Source organism: Ambystoma mexicanum, chromosome 10 (assembly GCF_040938575.1).
Source record: "Ambystoma mexicanum isolate Mex_15411 chromosome 10, UKY_AmexF1_1, whole genome shotgun sequence".
NCBI lineage: Eukaryota > Metazoa > Chordata > Amphibia > Caudata > Ambystomatidae > Ambystoma > Ambystoma mexicanum.
In genome coordinates this window covers 434,809,705-434,830,908 of record NC_090932.1, presented here as the reverse complement: position 1 = coordinate 434,830,908, position 21,204 = coordinate 434,809,705, and positions in this window count along the sequence as shown.

Genomic DNA, 21,204 nt, shown 5'->3' with positions numbered 1-21,204 from the left:
AAGGAGTCTGTTTGCTTCATTTTGCAAATAGTTGTTTTCATCACTCATCTTATTAATCACCTCCTGCATGTCGCACATTTGCATTTGGCATTCATTGAACTCTTTATTTCTCTTGTCTCTTTCTTGAATCATTTTAATCATTTCTTGTTCTGCACTCTGGAGATCACATTCTTTTTCACAATGTTCTTTTTATAAAATCTGCATTTCTAAAACAACCTCATCTTTATCCTGCCTAATGTGGCCCCCTAAAGCTTTTAAATGTACCAATTCTTGCTCACTGTCTTCAAACTGTTTCTTGCTTTTGCACAATTGAGAATCAAAATCCCTGCATTTTAACTGCATGTCTTTTTGGCATACATCCAATTCTGCTCTTAACATTTCCTGATTTTTACTTGCCCCATCTAATTCAGTCTTTAACCTGTTAATTAGCTGGGTATCATTTTCCTGCATTCGCAGGGACTTATTCAAAATAAACCATATTTTGCCACATAGCCGTATTAAACAGTCTTTCTCTGCGCTTTTATCGGCTGCATTCAATAATCTTGTAAGGCAGACCTGAATTATGCTAGCTTCTGCAAAAATATTGTCTAGTTTTTCTTTCTGCACCTCACCCTGAATGCGGTCACGCCATTCTAAGATGCTGTTCGACGACCACGTCCCATGTGCAAACAACTTTGCCTCTAAATATTGCACTAGGTCTGAAAATGTGGTTTCCCTTTGTGACATTCTGAAATTCGTTTTTAGTGGCACACTGCTATTATAAAATGGGTTCCCTTTAATGTGCAAATGGCAGTGTGAGACACGCTTGCCACGCCCAGTAGGTACTCTATAATCACTTTCCCGGCCTGCAACGCTCCATAAATATGTTGGGTATTTTGTGGATATTTGTGGCTTTGCAGTATTTTCTTACCGCCAAAATACCTTTAGCAATAATCACTCTCTGTATTCATATTGGGTCACACATGACAATAATACATTGCATTATTTCAGAATTCAGACCTATTTAGATGATATGCGCGGTAGTTTGCGTGGTTGGTTGGTATAGTGGTTGGTTTATTTGTGGCCCCAATATCCAACATCCCTTGTTTTTATCTAGATTGTTCTTGATCACTAGAGAGACCTCAGGCCTACATTTTAGCGATACCACATTTTCAGTGTTAGTGTTGTGTGCCACCATGGGCTATTGTGGTATTTTTGTGGTAATTTCCACTACCTTATATACGGTAGGGAACTATGTCCAGAGAGTCTCTCTTCCCGTTGGCTCATGTACCTCCAACAGGCTATGCTACAAACAGTCACTCACAACTGTCCATACTGAATAGAATCATGCACACATCTGTTTTAAAATGACAATTGCACTGTTTAAAAATCTACCCACGTTTAAACCTTTCCCCATGCAAAATGAAAGAGAGAAATAATACACACTAGCTATCTGTTTTCAAATATTTTTGTATTATAGAAATTTCTTTTAAACACAGTTTAACTTTTATTACAGAAATAAATTAAATGGTACAACATTATTTGTGATAAAATGAACAGAGAGCTGCGAGAATATATTCAATTGGTAACATTAAATATGCTGATAAGAGACTGAGACTCCCTCGAATACACTGACTGAACAGTTTCGCACACCTTCGCACAGCTCGCACTCGCTTCTATAATTACCTTATCTGTTCAGCATGAGTTTTCTCCGGCTATTCTCTTTCTGAATTTGGCTCCCTTGAAAATCAACCCCAGTGAGAACAAGCCTCTGCCGTTCTCAAACCGAGGTTATTGCCTGGAACTCTCAGCTTTTGCAGCAGGAATCCCCAGCCAGGAAACAGATCCTTCTCCCAGCTCTGCAAGATCTCGATTGTTCTCTTCCTCCCCTCAAGCTTCTCCAGCAAAGTTCTAATCACAGCCTCTAGCATGATACTTGCTATGACGCTGCTCCAATCAGAATCAATCATGTCATCTCCTCCCTCACTACACAATGGCTCACTTCTACAGTGGCAATTGTAACAAACTGATTTCCTGTTCCTTCGAGTTCTTTGCTTCCTGTAGTTATGTGGACAGAGCAGCAGAGAAAAAAAAATGAATGTGCGTTTAAAAGTTCACTTTCAGAGTAGGCCTAATTCTGCAGTGGAGACACATTTTTATTAGTGGTTATGTTAAATGAAGTTTTATTAGTCAGGTTAGTTATTAATAAGGTTGGTTATTGATTTTCAAATGTGTCTCTTGCAACATAGGCATTTCAGGTGAAAAATAGTGTGCATTTTGAATGTGCACATGTGTGCTTTTAACTGTAAAAATAGATTTGCATCTTATATGTAAAAATCGTTTTTGACTGAATAGCCTGTCTTTACTTATATGTCCATGTTACTCTGGCAACACATATAGCAATGCACCACACCCATGTGGTGGTGCTGCATCAAAAAAAATGCTACCTGTGCAGTAGTGCTGTACTCTGTGCTGTAACACGCCAAATATCCTTACAGACACAAGAGAAGGTACCACCCTAATCAGTAATGTATTCAGTCTAGCTCTTGTTACAAGACAGCATTCCCTGATGAAATTAGTCCACCGTAAACATTCCTGAATTTTGTTTTTGGAAAGAAGAAGGACGATTAGAATGTAGCTGCAGCTCTTGTTGTTCCCTACACACTACCATAACCATTGTAAGCTGTTTTTGTAAAGCAGTAGTGCATTACTTATTCATATGCCTTGGGTTATTAGATTGATCTAGTGCATTTATCATAGGCAATAGGCATTGGATACGCTGATGCCAAGGAATGTTCTTCACTTTTGGGTTAAATCCACAAGATATAAGAATGAAATGTGTCAATATTGCCTCGGGTTTGTTCCAGATACGTAACCAGTGGGTAATAGGCTCAAGAATGAAATCATCTACCAAAAAAGTGTAGAGGAGCAAGTGGACGCATTCTCCCTAGTCAATGTCCCCTCATCCCCACCCTATTGGAGTGGCAGTCAAGGAACCACAATTGGGAAAACATGCACAAGTTTATGTAACATGTCCACACAACGTCGACTATATGAAAAACAATATGCACTCAGGTAGCCATTCAGAAGATACCCTCACATTGAAACAGTGGAGGAAACCTACCAAGAAGGATGTACCTTGCCAAGTTGTCGAAAGGCATCCATGAATAAAACGGTGCGCAACATGGATGTACGTTAAAATGAAGTCTAATAGAAAGAATGCATAGAATATTCACAGTCCTATCTCAATGTGGCACAGGCTAATATTCACAGTTCTATCTTAATGTGGCACAGGCTAGTATTAACAGTTACCTCTTAATTTGGCAGAGGCTAATGGTCAGAGTCCCCTCCAAATGTGACTCAAGGCAAGATCAACAATTCTCTGAGTGCAATGCAGGCTAATATTCATAGTTCTATCTCAATGTGGCACAGGCTAGTATTCACAGTTCTCTAGATGTGACTTAAGGCAATATTAACGATTGTCTGTGAGTGTGATGCAGGATAATATTCACAGTTTATCTCAATGTGGCACAGGCTAGTATTCACAGTTCTATCTAGATGCAACTCGGGTAATAATCACAGTTTTATCCCAATGTGGCATTCCCTAGATGTGAATTAAGGCGATATTAACAATTCTCTCTGAGTGTGACGCAGGCTAATATTCAGTTCTATCCAGATGCGACTCAGGTAATAATCAATTAATGATGCCAAATATTGGATTATATTGGACTTATAAAAAGGCATAAAGTCAATATGGGATAGAGTGAGCAAGTCTCTAAAGGCCAAAAGGAGAACTACACACAGCATAAGTGAATCAAAACATGTTAAATGCACTGTCAAATTGAACAAATTCATGGGCTTGCAAAACCGATGAAAAGCTTGCAAACAAGGGCTATTCATTAGGCCCAGAGCTAAGGTAGCAGTGTACCTACACTCTCTCCAATGCCTCAAGACAGTGCAGACTGGCAAGGTGAACCTTCAAACAGAAGACACTGGCATGAGTCCTACCGATAAGAGAGGGTAGCCTAATTGGGAAAGAAAGGAAGAGCTGACGTATATCCAACCACCTGGGTTTTGTTTCTATATATGTGCTGGTAACAAGCCGAATGTCCAAGGTTGGATTTGGGTTGCCAACCAATCAGAATAGCCTGCCATGCACATTTGCATACAATGTTGCAAAGTATTAGTCCGCTGCCACATTTCCTGCTATGACAAATAGCCTAAACCATGTGATTAGAAGTAGCTCAGGGTGTGTCCTACAGATAAGGGGCTGCCAATGAGAAAATAATCTTTATGCATTCTATACTCAGACATGATCCCCTAATCCAATCCTACCCCTCAATAAATGTTTGAAGTATGCCACGTAGGATGATGTCATAGGTGACACATCTAGCGTTATATAAGCTATGCATACATGATAAAACTGTGTGATCTTGCATGGGTCGAATTGATGAGTGTTTATTCACCCTGCTTTCCTTCTTGAGATTAAAGCAGTATTTTACCATCTCCTTTGAGTCTGTCCGGTGGTTGGGTCAGAAATATTTTCTTGGTAATTCCATCTAGCACAACACACGCTTCAAGAGGCTAAAGCACAAAAAGGAGGCTCAATTACCTTTGTGTGTGGAAAAATTAGGAGTCGATTTGGACTAACCCAACATTTTCTTTGTAAACTTTAATTCCATAGTGTATAGTGTTTGAATCATCTTTTTTTTATTACAATCAATGTTAATGTGTATCTACAAAGCACAATATACATATTTGAGCAGATTGTCTATACTAGTCATTCATATTTTTTTCTTTGAATTAATGTTTGTGTGAATTTGAATGAAAATGTAAGTGAGATAGCAGCAGGTAGGATGTGTTTTCCTATCTATAGACATGATAACTGTTTTAATTTGAAGTATTGTGGATAATTCCTTGATTTATTATTTTATATAAAACGTAATACTCAGATTAAAGCACTCAGATTGTGTGGTGTGATTGTTGCACTGGGGATAGCACTAAATTAGTGTCAGTTTTCTGTAAATGAATTGATAGACAAGTACATGTATTCTATCAATATATCTAATTATATTATCTTGAAAGAAATAGTTTCTGACACGTTTCATCTTCCCTGAAGCTGTGATGCGAGAACTTGTACACCTGAAAAACTCAACCAAGATGACACTTGTAGTACACTTCAGGGATGTTTTAAGAGATAAAATGAGTTGACATTAATTTAGAACAAGTACTGGAGGTGAGTATTAAAATATGTAACCTGAGAACAAAGGCTCTTACTACATCTCTCACTAATGCTGTGGTGGGACTCCTTAACAAAGGACTATCCTTTTCTCCATCTATCTACACCAACTGCACAGACATACAGATTGATCTTTTTAAATTCATGAGAAGTTTTTCTCTGGTAAAAAGCGGATGAAAGAGATGCAGGAGTTAGTGACACCAATTAGTAACACAATGATTGAGGATATCAAGAATATGGGATTATTTCTTACATTGGGAGAGGAAGACAGCAATTTGGAACAAAAAGTAATGCAAGATTTAGATATTCATGAGGATACGCTATTCCAGAACTTAAAAGGAAATCCAAACATACACCAGGACTTTCTACTGATAATGTGATCGAAAATGTTGATACAGCTGTTACGCTGGATATTCATAGATTAGCAGAAGAAACAAGCAAATGTTCTCGTAGATTGAGAAACTATCAGTAAAAAAATGAGAGGCACGCATTGAACAAACTGAGGAGTGATATGGATATAATTATAACAGAAGCGGACAACATTCTCATCATTGATAGGAATGGCTATCTACAAATGGCTACTAACCACTTGCATATTCCATGCTGTTACCAAACTCTTTCACAGAATCCAACCAAAGGAATCACAATAGAAGTCAAGCATATGATTTATAAATGTCACAGACAAGGACTCCTCTGAGATGATGAAAGATCATTTCTAAATGTGGAACACCCCACAATACCAACAATGTACTTTTTGCCTAAAATCCACAAACCATTCTCAAAGATTCCTGCAGGAAGGCCAATTGTGAGTGCTATCAGATGGGTTACAAAGCCACTCTCCATATATATATATAAACAATGTGATACAGATTGAAATCTTGCAATTACAATCATACTTGCGGTACACTATGCACTTTTTACATTTGATTAAAGATGTCAACTGGAAATCAGATTATTTACTTGTGACACTCAATGTACATGCTTTATATACATCGAATACTCATAATTTAGCTTTGAAAAATATTACACCTACGCCAACACCTCAGCATCATTTTATACACATTTTGAAATGATCAAAGAATTGTTTGAATTTTTCTTGATGAATAATATTTTCCGCTTCAATGGATAGGTCTATAGACACACCAAGGGCATTGGTTTGAGGGCCAATTATCTGCCTGCCCTTGAAAAAAAACTCATGTACTAGCTCCCACAGAGTTCTCAGAGCATGTAATCAGTTGGAACAGAAATATTGATGATGTACTCTTAATCTCACTCATTTCCTCGTCTTTGGCTGTTCTTACTTGAATTTTCTTACAATATCTGTACTAAATCCTATCCTATTTCCTTCCTGCTTATCTATCAATCCCCTCACCCCATTGGCTCCTTTTGTGATGATATTGATCATCTTTTTTCGTGTATTCTTCCCTCTTCCACCCCTCTGATACTGTTTGGTGGCTTCAATATTCACCTCTTGTCGACACATTCCTCTCTCCCTTTTCTCTCAATTCTTGACTTTCACCTTCTTCACCATCTTTATTCTTCTCCATCTCACATTTCCAGTTCCTGTCTTGATCTTATTTTTCCTTCATCCTTTTCTGCCTCTCCTGTTTCATCTCTCCCAGTTTATCTTTCTTACCACTATCTTCTTTCTGTGTCACTGTTTCCTCAAGTGTGTTCACATTCTTCTGTATTCTACTCTGCAGCATCATTCTATTGGTGTGATTTACGTAACTTTAACTCTTCACTCTTTACCCCTTTCACCTGATGAGGCTGCCTCTACGTTTTCTTCCTCTCTCTCTCTTCTTCTCTTGATTCACTGTACCCCTTATCAGCCTTCAATCCTACTCACAAACCTTCTCCCCCTAACTTTCCCCCTAACTTTGCTCTATGAACTGCTTCCTCCATCATCTTGAAAGACCCTGGTTTAAGACCAACTCTACAGTGAATTAGTCTTCATACTTTTCCTATTATGCTCTCTATGATGACTGTTTATTATCTGCCAAACGTCTACTTCTCTGATCCCTAACACACTCAGTCTGCCCATCCGAGGTGTCTTTTTCAAATTCTTTCTCGTCTTCTGTCTCATCCCAACCCTGACATCTCTGCTAATTCTACTCTGTCAGTCTCTGACTGTGCTACATTTTTCTCCTCCAAGGTAGCTGGTCTTCATACTCTTTGTTCTAACAGTGATGCCTCCATTTCACCAGAACTTACAACTTCTTTCACTCCTGCTTCCTCTGTCTCTATTTCCTGCTTTCAACCAATCTCTGACGCTTCTCTTCTATTGGCTAAAGCCTCTCCTACCGACCCCATCCCGTCTACACTCATTCTAAAATTGTACCCTCCTTTGGTGTCTTACCTCAACTCTTCCTTCAATATCTGTCTCTCAACTTCAACTTTCCCTTGTCTTTTAAGCATGCTTCCATCATCCCAATTCTAAAGAAACCTACCACTGACCCCTGCATGTTTCAAATTTTCGTCCTATTTCCCTGCTACCCTGTCTCTCTAAATTACTTGAATGGTTGGTCTATTCTCAAGTTTCTACCTTTGTTTCTAACTTCTATTCTCCCACAATTCCAGTCTGGCTTTCACCCTCGTCACTCCACGGAAACTGCTTGTCTTTCTGTTTTGGACTCACTGCTTACTGCACGCTATTCTAAACACTCATCTCTTCTTACTCTGGACCTATCTGCTGCGTTTGACCATGTGGACCACTCCCTTCTACTGGCATCTCTTTCTTCCTTTGGTTTTGCAGGTTCAGTCCTATCCTGGTTTCATTCATACCTGTCTCAAAGAACCTTTTCTATTTCATGTGCTGGCAAATCATCCCAATATTTTTTACTTGCCCATGGCTTTCCACAAGGGTACATCTTGTGCCCTTTTCTGTTCTCTCTTTACACTTCCCCTCTTGCTGCCATTATTTTCTCCTTTGATCTGTCACACCACTTTTATGCTAATGACACTAAACGTTTTCTTTCCTTTTCTTCTGAGATTCACCGCACTCATTCTGCTAATCTTTTGGCCATCAAATCTTTGATGTATTCTCACACTTAATGCTGGGAAAACTGAGGTTGTAATTTTCCCCACTAACACCCTTTCCCCTCCTCCTCCTCCGTCCTTTATTTCTTTCCCTCTATCCCAGCTTCCATTCTTGTCTACTGCTCGTAATCTGGGGCTCTGTCTCGACTCTAGCCTATCCTTCTCTCATCACATTTCTTTAACTTTACACGCTTGCCATTTTCACCTACACAATATCCATTAAGCTCGTCCATTTCTCACGTTTCAAGCTTCAAAACAGTTGATTTCTGCTCGGATCTGCTCCTCACTCTTTTACTGTGCTTCTGCTCTTTTTGGGCTCACAAATGCTCGTCTTGCCCCTCTAAAATCTGTTTTTAACTCTTCTATTCTTCTCCTCTGCCTTCTCCTTTTCCGAATTTCCATCATTTCTTCCCTCAATTCTCTTGGCTGGCTATCTTTGCGCTCTGAATTTAAATATAATGTTCCGTACCTTATCTTCAAATCCCTCTATGGTCTTGCTCATAACTATCTTTCTATACCGCTTCTCGTTCTCTCTGCTCTTGCTCTGAATTTCTCTGGGTGGCACCTTGCAGCCTGTGTACTCAATCTCGTTTTTGTACTTTTACTCTTCTAGCTCCTCTTCACTGGAACACCCTCCCCTATTCTCTTCATTCTATCTCTGTCTATTCTTTATTTCCTAAGTCATTGAAATGTCACCTTTTGCAACATGCTTGATTGATTACTTTCTTATTATTTTTGCTTATCCATTTTATTGTACCGTTCCCTGTTCTCTGTACAGCGCCTTGGCTAAAGTCGCTATATAAAATATAAATAAATACAAATAAGTACAAAAATAAATACTATCTGGCAAGGTCCAGTTGATGTTCTTGATCAGTATGTCATATACATGAATGCTAATAGCTTTTGGAACTGAATTCGGTTGTAACTATAATCCTGATGAAATTGACTTTTTGTACATTCTAATTTCAATGGAGGGAAACAGACTAACAACACAGACATATCGTAAGTCCACTGAGGTCAGTTCTACATTATGTGCAACTAATTGTCACCATAGAGTAGTCATTGACAATATTCCAACAGGTGAATACATTAGAGCTAGGAGGAATTGCAGCAAGGAGGAAGGGTTTGGGGAAGAGTGTATTTTACTAACCACCAAGATCTGTGATAGAGGTTATAATACAGTAAATCTTAAAAAAGCAGCAAAGAAAGCTCAGGCCCCTAACGGGCAGGACTTACTGCCATGAGGGCCGAACACTGCAGGGACACAAGCTATGTTCTTATTTTTAGTTAACAAAATGTGAAATCAAGCACACTGGAATCAGAAACTGCCAGAGCAGTACTAACGATATGGAACGATCATTGATGTAAGTATCTTGAACCTTGATATAACTCCATTCTAACTTGCACTTAATATGCTGTACTTGAGAACAAGGAAGAATTATGAGCCTTGAAGAAGACCTTTAGAGTTCAAAACACGTGTCGGCTCACTTTTGATACTTGTATTAAACAATCTTGAGTTAACTATATTCATATGTCATAGAGTAAAAACTGGGTTCTAGGTAATGAACACTCCTGTGCTAGGCTCTGTGTATAGTTCTCTTTGAATTGATCTGTTGTTACAAGGATCACAGGTTGGAAGAGGCAAACCCAATACCCTAAGGATCTCAAGAGTTTCTGCTGTGGTTGTTACATGAAAGTTTTTATTTGCATTGTCACAAGGTTTAGACACATTGGGGGTCATTCCGAGTCGGGTGGTAAGGGTTAACGGTCACCGTTAGCAAGACCGGTGCCGTTAAAACCTTACCGCCCTACTCCGAGTTCCCTTTGCGGGTTGGTTCTTAACGCCTGCTTTTTGTAGTCGTTAAAAAACCAACCCGCAAAGGGACCTAGGAGCTAATTACGGCACCGTAATTTACGGTGCCATAATTAGCGCCTTCCCCATTCCCATTGAGCCCTGGGAATGGGGAAGGGCCCTTGGTGAATGGGGAATTACCGACCCCGCCAACCTTGGAATGGGGCGGTAATTCCGCCATTCACCATGGCGGAGTCGGAAAGATAACGGCGTCAACCAAGGCGCTAATAGCGCCTTGGTTAACGCCAGGGTCGGAATGAGGCCCATTGTCTGGTGGGTGAAGGTCAGCCGACACGTGTTTCTACCCCTAAGGGTCTTTATCAAGGCTGAGTTGTTAAGAAATACATACAGTTACATGTCACATTTTTAAGGTGCAACAAATGCCCGTGTTTATGATTGTGTTGAAGAACCATTGAGTTTGTGATATGGATTTATTAATAAAGACAATGGGCCTCATTACCACCCAAGCGTTGGACCATGGTGCTAATAGCACCATGGTCCATACCGGTAACTTACCGACTCCGCCATGGCGGAATGGGGAATTACCACCCCATTCCGAGGTTGGCGGGGCGGTATTTCCCCATGCCGCCATGGCCCTTCCCCATTTCCATTTATGCCCCATAGGGCTCAATTGGAATGGGGAAGGCGCTAATTACGACACCGTAAATTACGGTGCCGTAATTAGCTCCTAGGTGCCTTTGCGGGTTGGTTTTTTAACGCCTGCTAAAAGCAGGCATTAAAGTGCAACCCGCAAAGGGACCTCGTAATCAGGCGTTAAGGGTTTAACGGCGCTGACACCTTTTACGGCGCCGTTAACCCCTTAACGCCTGGGTTGTAATGAGGCCCAATAAGTGATCAGGTTTATGCATCAAGTGATATTTTAGGTAAATAACATAGCAGTAGGTAAGTGCATTGAAGGAGAGGAGGAGGAAAAGAGGAGACAAAAGATGGGAGGAAGCAAAGAGAAAAATCCATTAAAACGTATGTTAGAGTTGTGAGCTAAAAATGTTTGAATTGAAAAGAGAAGGAAAATAAAACCTGGTGGCATCTTACCAATTGGTAAGGTTCATATGACAAGATCCAGTCAGTTCATAGAGCCTTTGGCTAATATCCATCCAATTAGTAGGATAGAACCAGGTGCAGCTTGAGAGGTGTTGTAGTGCCCTACCCCTCCTTTTCCAGAAATGAGAACAAAGGTGCACTCAACCATCTCGTTAAGGGTATATGCGGACAAAGGACAGTCTTAAGAAGATGTAGAATTGATCCTCCAGGTTTTAAATCCTCCAATGTAGTATTGATTTGCTGAGTCCTTCAATCCGTTTATCTGGCACATTCTCTGACACTTTGGTAGTGGTTCCAGCCTGTCTGATTCATTACCCAAATAGCTCTAGGAATACACGTTCTTTATGCTTTATTAGCCCTTTCATTCTTGATATACCATCTGTCAGACAATCTACATGCTTGGAATGTGGTATATAATACATGGTATAGACATCGTTCCAAATATTCTGACTTGAGCAGCAGTTTAAAATCATTCCCTTTACTGTTAGGATGCAGAACTCCACATGCTGATAGCCTTATGTAACTTAAGAGTGGTCATGATCACTTGATATAATCATCCTTCTCCAACTATAGCCCATGGCTTTGCCTTGGGCAATATCTTGCTGGCTGGTTATTATCCCACATTCATGTTTACTATCTCATCTAAAAAGGTTTAATTATATTCACTGGTAAAACTGCAAGCAGCAGTGTACCAGTCTAAACTCTTAACTTACCCTGCACTACCTTCTAAGTTAAAGAGGCCAAATGAGGACATGCCACTGGGACACAACATTTACAGATTTGGGCTATTCAATGTATTACACAAATGTAATCTGGGAGCTGCAATCTTAGTTAACCTAAATTGTTCTGGCTGTAAATAAGCACTATATAGCAATGATTGTAAATTGAAAGCCCAGGGATGGAACATTGTATTTGCCATAATCATAATATCAACCCCGGCCAGCCAGAGGTGATTGGCATGTGATTCGTGGTTGTGGCCATTGTGCTTGATACATCAGTCCACAACATTGGTCTTGGCCTAGTTGCACTTTGCATGCACATTCGTGCTTGGGATCAGGATATCCCTTGGGGCATTGGTTTTCATACTGATGGTTGAGGAATAGTTACTGATCCTTGCTTCATTTCTATGCAAAAACAGACGGTGCTAGCATAGCCAGCATGGTATTTACATACCTACTATCAAGTCACGTGTATAATGTGGCTACTTCAAGAGGAAAACCTGTCACAATTTGTATTTACTTTTAATGACATCCTGCATTCATCTGTTCCACCAGACACATCCTCACCTGGTTCGTCAGTCAACTGGTCTTTGAAGTCTGATCCTAAAGGAATACTCAGGTGAAGGTGAGAGATACGTCTACCTTGATTGTATTTTTTCAAGGCCAAGTCAGAGGAGTTTGGGAAAGTGTGAAACTGGTAGTAAACTGATATTGTATAAAATCTACTTACAGTATTTGTTTGCCACACAGTAATATCAGGCTTTTGGGCTTTTTTGGAAGCCTTAATAGATTCTATATTTATTCAACATATGAATCATTTAGAAAATATGAGATCAGCTGGAGCACGAGACCAACACAGGGGATGATGATATGACCATGTATTAAACGGAATCAAATACTGCACCATATACAAACAGTATATTGCAAGTCACTGTGAAGTTCCATAAAGGAAATTGTAAAGCAATTCAAACTTCTGCCTCATTCCACTGTTTCATCCAGGAATTTGCAATATCATTATAGAGTATAACGTACTTTATCCAATGTAGCCCAAAATCACTTTAATAGATACTTTGACAACAAATAGGGTACATTTCGGGGTCATTGTATATCTTCACTGAGCTAATAATATCTGCTTAATAATTTGGGATTGACACAGGAACTATGGCAGAAGAAAAATTGCATAGTAAAGCAATTATCGAAAACAATTATTTATAACCAGATTTCATTCTCACGATATGGATGACAACAATGGGCACTATAATGTATTTCATCATCTTTGAGAGGAAACAGTAACGCCTTATATCAATTCCTTGATTCACCCTGTTTGCTGTGACTCTTAGTATTTTCGGGATCTGATATTATTTTTCCAGTTTACAGCATTTCAATGTACTCTGATGGGACAGAGATGTGCCATGTTGATGTTCTACGTGACTATGAGAATGACGCTAAAAAGCCCTCAACTCCATATACATGACTATCCAAACCTGGATTTTGTATTCATTATTATTTTTTATTTTTCATTGTTAAAGCGTTCACCACCCCAGGGGCATCGAGGCACTGTTACAGCAATATGTCTTAGCTGCATATTTATAACGCGCTTAGAGGTTTCTAAGCACAGACCCAGGGATCGAACCTGTTTTGCTTTGTGTCGTCTTGTGTCCAAGGCGAGCACGTTGTCACTGAGCTATCCTCCCGGGACAGCCCTGGCCCAGAACAGACTTTGCCTTAAAAGTGACAAAACCGAGCTTCTCATAATTGGGTCTACGGAAGCCCTAAAGAACCTCAATTCACAATTCAGGCATTTCACTATTGATAACATCATAATCCCAGTTTCCGACTCAGCGAAAACACTTGGAGAAGGGCTCAAGTCGAGGGTACACGCGAGGGGACGGAGTCCACCCACTTTATTCAGAGGGGGGACTCAGTCCCCCCTAGCTAAAAGAGAAATATTGGTTGTCCTCTTTGAATTTATGAATTAAAGCCGCCCTCAGGGATCAAACCACAGTCATCAGGTTTCTAAATTGGACACTTCAACAATGCACTACATTACCTGATGAAAAATAACAAGCAACTAAAGGGGAAATATCCCATTTCGGTACTGCAAGCCCCAGGGAAAACATTTGAACTTGTTCTTGGAGTTTAAAACATGGACACTTTTAACGTTTTCAAAAAAACTATTAGACGAAAATATTCACTCTTGGTTTTGTGTTTGTGTTGATTTTATGCCATTCGTCCTGTTCAATTTGGGTGGTTATGCAAAGCCAATTAAATGAAATTTGCATGTTTCGCCTTAATATGCACATTTCTGGCGACGTCACATCCCATTGCGTTTGTTGATGAGTCCCCCCATTTTTAGGACTTGACCCCCGACTTGGAGCATACATGGACTCAAACCGCTCCACGACCAGGGAAATCAATGCCATCACCTCTGCCGCTGCATACCACGCTAAACTTCTAACCGCAGCCCGGCCTTTTTTATCCAGAGACAATTGCCTGACCTTGACTACTGTAATGCTCTGTTTTTGGGCACGTCAACTAAAAACATGGATAACCTGCAGGTTATCCAAAACAGCGCCCTTTGTGCAGCACTAGGCATCCCCAAAAGAAAACACATCACCGCAGCCAGGAAACATGCTCACTGGCTACCCATCAAGTAGCGCGTCCTATTCGAGACCCTCGCTTTGACCCACAAATGCGTCCACCAAACTGCCCCCACCTGCACCCAAGAATGCACCTATCTGCCTCCCCCAGATCAGTCAGCACTCCTTACTCCAACATGTTAACAGTTCCCATGATCAAGAGAGTCAGAGCCAGCTTCCCTTACCTTGCAGCACAGCATTAGAACACCCTTCTTCCATCCCTTAGATCAGAAAACTCACACCTTGCCTTCCGCAAAGCAGTCAAGACGCTACTCTTTGTCTAATCTCCACCACATGCCACCACCTGTTGCATTTTTTGCTCTCTTAAATGTTTAATGTATGTAACCAACCTATATTGAGTCCAAAGGTGTCCCTGAAACCCCTTGTAACTAAGCTCCTTGCATGTAACAGCGCCTCGATGCCCTTGGGCTGTTTCGCGCTATATAAATCTAAAGAAATATAAATAAATACGTGCTCAGACTGGCCAATATGGCAAAAGGCAATGCCTGAAATCCTAGTCCATCTGGCTAGAGTGGGCTAATGTGTGGGGTAATGTGGGACAGTTTGATGGGTTAAAACATTGTGTAGCTTGGAGTTTTGACTAATGTTATTGACCAAATATGCAGTGAAAAGTCTATTTGCCACTAATTCTAGCAAAACCATACCTTTGTTAGTACTCTATTTGTTGCAAAAAAAAAGTCATGAAAAGCGATTTGTGATTGTGGGTCACTTTTTTTCATTGAAACCTGTGGGATGTTTTTACCCATGCATCCGAGCCCTACCTCAAAACTGTGCAGTACTGACATGGAAAACATCATGATGGCCAGAGCTGCCCAGAAAATGCACAGGGAAGTGCATGAAGAATAGGCTGCCACTCATTTTTGCCGATGTTTTGGGCATAGAAGGACACTGCCTAAAACCACCATTGGACTACCCACACAGTAGTCTGAAACCATTGGGAATGGCAATGCTGATTGCCAAAAGCAACCTAGAATTGTGGGGAATTCATTTTCTTAAATCCCAAAAATGGGTGCAGTACCAGTACTCACCACTATCAGAAAGCCGGCATTTTAAAACAACACCAGACTTTGTGTAAAACTGAATAAATGACCCAAAACATGCCAAAGAAAGACTTACTGAGAGGTGGATACAATGTAAAGTTATATTCTGAAGTGACTTGAATGTTCATAACAAGACTGGCTGAGCTCTGCAGGTCTGTAGCAGCCTAACTGAACTGGATTTAAAACTACCAAAAATCTAAATGTTTAAAAGAAATGAGTGACCTACTTTTGAGTGTCACACAGGTTTCAATTGTTTAAATGTCATAGTTTTAAACTTAGAATCAGCATTCTAGCTGCATATGTAAACATTGTCTTGACTTAAACTGGGTAACAAAAAGTGACATTTTATCTGAAGCCTGGCTTAAGGAACTGAATTCTGCCCACCAGCTACCCCCGACAGGAGATGAGACTTGCACAACAGCTGTGTTCCCAGGCCTAGCTGCCCTTTCGCTGCTCCCACCAAAAGGGATATGACACTTCCCTGATTGAATTACCTGGGCTCTGCAGGAAATTGAACAAAGCCCTGTCCTGACTCAGGCAAATGTTTTATTACGGGGGCCGTAAAAAGTGGCTTCCTCCTGAAGGAAAGGGGAGGAGCACTGCCTGTGAGAGCAAGCTGGCTTGGCAGAACTGGAAAAACCAGTAATTCAACCTTGTGCTGGGGGGAAACCACACCCCCATAGCCAGAATATGGTTTTAGAAAAAGATGAATAACTCATAGAGCGGACTTGTGAAAATTATTTAAATGATACCATAATTCTTGTGATTTTTCTGCCCACATTTTAAGAGGTTTTTAGAACCGGTGGCATGATCTGGGGGCAAGCTAGCAGTTAAGAGGGTATTACTTAAAATGTATGCATGTTAAAAATCTGACACTTCATCAATTAATGTAGATACTCCTTGCGCACATGTGTGTAAATTTGGAGTAATGTCCGATATTGGGAAATCAGTTAAAAAGTGTAAATGTCGCCATTTCTGAATGCAAGCTCCCAGGAAGAGCAGATTTGGACAGGGTATACCTCCTGTGATATGTGAAGGGTGCATGTAATTTTAAACAAATGTGTACCTGTGCAAATATGTCTTTTGGGTCAAAATATAGATTGTGTGTAAGTTGACAGGGGTGGGTTCTCTGTATCATAAACAGACCTCATCATGATGACACTTCATTTCATTCCCCCAATCAAGTGGAAGGGGAGGAAGTGGCCAATGACAAGTGGAGAGGGGTAGAGTCTAGTGATGCTGCAGACACACCCATTTTCAAAACACATAAAAGCAGACAGTCAGGACAGATAGGGACATTCAATTCCATTTGCTGCAACGCGCTCTGCCGGACCATACAACATCCAGAGATCCAGACTTCAAATCCATCAATCTCCAGAATCCAGAGAGGCTAGACCAGAGAGCTGACCCAGATCACTGTCAAGTGCAGAGACCAGACCAGAGTCCAGTCTAAAACCTGACCAGATCCGTGGCGAGGCCCATTCTAATTCAAGAATATAGTGTGAGTACCTAGCAAGACTGTGCAGAACCAATCTCTTAGTTAAAATAATATAATTCAATCTATTTTAATCTAAGTAGAACTGCCTCCTAACTGTCACCTGTCATTTTCTAGTTGCTAGCTGTCACTTGTCTTTTTGAACTTTAACATTCCAAATCCGAAAAACGACCTTTATTTAATCGCTCATATCTCCGTGACCGTTTGTCCTAGAGACTTGCAGTAACTTTCATCTGGAAGCTGAGATCCTAGGCTGTCCTAGGACCCCAAAACGATAGTGCTAGTCCTTGTAGTTCCTCTGTAATCGCGAAAAACGCACGCGCGAATTTTCCCGCGATTTGAAAATTCCTCCACGTGTGAAAACAGCAGCTTCTTGCTAGAACTGTTAGAAAGTCGTTTGCAACCTGCCAATCATTCCTAGAATATTGCTAAAGTGAGCCTGAACTCATCCCAAGTATATTTCACTCACCTCTAGAGGGAATTAAAAGCATTTTAGCATATTTTTCACTTCATTGCCAGCACATATAAAAGCATTTTGGGCCTGTGTTTCCAACTTCTGTAGTGTAAGCTTGCTGGGGTGAACTGAATTACATTTGATTGCCTTTCTGAGAACTGTGTGCTCTCCTTCCATTTCCTTGCATTGCATAAGGGGGGGAGGGGATTGCCAGAGAAAAGTGATTACATTGTTTTGTTGAAATCATATTGAGTATTTTCTGTACTGCATTTTCTTTCAACATTGCATCCATCTGAACTTATATAAAGCATTCTCTACCACCTTATTCTTCTGTTCCTATTCACAAGTGTGCCAGTACCAGACTATCCATTATTGATTACTGCTCAGATTCAGTGTGATATTCAATTATTAATTTATTATAAAGCGTGATATATATATATATATATTGTTTAAATTATCAAATAAACCTTTTAAACTTGCAAAACAGAACTACTTCTTGGCTCAGTGGGGTCAGGAGGATTCCAAGAGAGGGGTGTTATATAGGGGTAGTCATCCAGAACGCATGAACTGGACATAAAGATATATCAATAAGGGTTTCCATTCAGTATCCCAGACTAGGCATTGATTTAGCTGTAGTGTTGAATTGAATCCTCTTACAAATTGGGGGCTCGTGCCGGACGTTTGGATTAGATCTATCACTTGTGCAGATTAATACAGCGTGCCAACTGACCAGATACACATATCCGGTCGGATCACACGCTGTGTTACGCTGTAAAGCACTCCTCAAAGGAACGCTCTAAGAAAAAGGTCTGTTTTGCAAAAAATAAAATACTAATTTCTGTAAGTCAGGACAGAGACCAATCTCTAGAATGACAACCTTAGTAGACATGAAAATAGCCAGAGAGCACTTCTTACATAAGTTATTTGTGAGAGGTGAGTGGACTCATCAGGACCAGACGGTCTGGTTGCAAGCAATCGCACCCCAGATCACGGAAATAGGGTCAGATATATGGAGAGACCAGGGTCCCTTACATGTGGCCCTGAGTGAACTATATATGTCCTCTAAGGCCAAGGATGAGCACAACAAGATTGCCAGGGTAGCGGCATATTTATATTTACATATGGGAGCCATGCAGGACAAATGTGCTGAAGGCCAAGATCTGGCAAGTAGGCAACTGCTGGCATTACAGAAGGCCCAATCTGATCTGGACTCTTCTGAGCAGAGGCTGCAGAGGAGCCAGGAGTCAGAAAATGATAGTAGGCAGTATATCATTAAAATAAAAGAGGACATGGAGTTACTGCAACAGGAAAAGGCTGACCAGGATACTCGATTTCTGGCCCTGCAGAAGGAGCACCAAGACAGTTTGGAGTCCTTACTGCAGAGCCAGAAAAAGCTGGAGCAACAATTAGACTTTAACAGGGCATGCACGGAGCAGGTAGTCACCCTGCAAAGCCACCTAGATAGGGAGAAGGCAGAGAGCAATAAACTGATTTTGAAAGACCTGGATACCCAGGCAGAGTTTGACCAGGAGCGCCAGAAAGCTGGTGCCTTCCAAAGGCAAAGGGACAACCTGGCGGCACAGATGCAGGCTCTTAGTCAGGAAAGGGATACCTTAGGCCAGGAAGTCTGCCACTTAAAAAGGAAAATGGAAGAAAATCACCTGGCCCTCCAGGGACTGGGTGACCTCCAAAAAGAACACTATAACTTGTTCGAGCACACCAGGAAGGTGGAGGATGCTCTGGCAAGAAAGGAGCAGGCCAATAGGGACCCAGCTCAGGAGGTAACCCTCCTGCTGCAAAGACTGGCCCAGTGCTCCAGGACCAATCAGGAAACGCAGAGAGAGAATGAGGCTCTCTGCCAGCACAATGATAGGCTCCAACAACAGGTAGCGATGCAGGAGAGACTGATAGAGTCTAGTAAGGCCTTAACTGAGGAACTGAAGGTGCAGGCTCTTGCATTGCAACAGGGAGCAGGGGCGGATAGAGATGAGGTTCGCTGGGAAAGAGAAACTCCTGAGGTTGACTTTTGTCTCAGGTGTGTTCGCTGGGAAAGAGAAACTCCTGAGCATAACCCCAGGAGCCCTAGTACCAGAGGCCTTTATATCTCTCAGTCCCTGGACTCTGCCACCCCCATGTCCCCTGGCGCACATGAGCACAGGGCCACAGGGATGGCAGATTACTATCCAGCCAGAAGCATGGGGCTCATAGGCCAGTACCACCCAGGAATGGAGGGGCGGGCATCCGGGTATGGGCACCCAAGCACAGTGCAATTTAATGGGGAACCCCAGGAGAGTAGGCCCATTAAGGGCATCCTAAAATCCTCTGCCCAGTTAGGTCAGTGGGGGGGGGGTACCCATCAAATCCTGGCAGCAAGGAGGGATCTGAAGACTCCTCTGAGCGGTACAGGACACAGGAGACCAGGTCCCCACATTCTGCCAGCCATTCCCAGGCTCGCAGAATCCGGGAAAACCTGGAAGAACAGATGGGAACCTCTGGGAGCAGTGCCTCTGAGTCAGAAGATGAATGGACCAGGGTTACCCGGACCAAAAGGGCCAATAAGACAAAAAGGGCCTTGCTTAAGGACCCCTTAAAGCAGATTAAGGCAATCAGGAGCGTCATCACGCCTTATCATAAGAACGCCAAGTATTCTGTTTGGGAGCACTTAGAGTTGTTTGAGCAAATGATGGAGACTTTCCATTTGAAGGACAGCCAAAGCTGTATTCAATATGTAAAGTGGACCTTCTCCCCGGAATACTCCAGTTTCTTTGCGGGGCTGGAGGACCAAAATCATTTAAGATGGTCCGCCTATAAGGCGGCCATCTTGAAACATTTTTCTACTCATAGAAATCCTCAAGAGGCTCGCAAGGCAGCCTACAATTTACAATGTGGGGAGGATCAGGCCCCACAAGAATTTGTGCAGGAGTTAAAGCGTGCTTTTGCACAGACCACAAGAAGGGTGCGCACGGATAGCAGAGAATTTATTAATACGTTTTTCCATGCCTTGCCCAAATACATAATGACCCAGCTTGTGAGGGATTTTCACGAGAAAAGATCTTTAGGCTGGGTCATTGAACAGGCGACCCGGATCTATGAGGTGCAGAAGCCAATAGAAAATAAAAATAATGCGCCCAAAAACCCCAAAGCCAACAACACCCCTGCTGCTGCCAAGGTGGCAGAGGTAAAGGTCACCCCCGTTTTAGAGTTGGAGATGGGGGGGCCTAAAAACCTACCTGCACCTAATAATGCTAGGCCCAGAAGGTCCTCGGGCCAGTCACAAACAGGGAGTCAAGGAGGTAGTGCCACAAATGGGGTCCCTCGCTCTCCTGACTATGTAAGTCCCCGTTACAAGGGAAGTCGACCCATCCTGGGTTATGTGTGGACTCCTCCAGCCCAAGGGGGGGGATCCAGCCAAGCACCTAACCCAGGGAACTTCCCTCCCAACTTCCCACAGGAGGGCAGAAATTCTCCAAATCCTGGGCAGAACTTTTTCCCCAGGTATCCACCCAATTTCCAGCCCCAAAATCCTCCACCCTTCTTTCCCCAATTCCCTGAGCCCAGACAACCGAATCCGGGAGAGGGGAGGCCAAGGGTGGAGGGGTATCCAAATCTTCCCAACCAGGGGTACTACCAAAGAAGGGATAGCTCCCCTTCCCGGGATCAGCCCA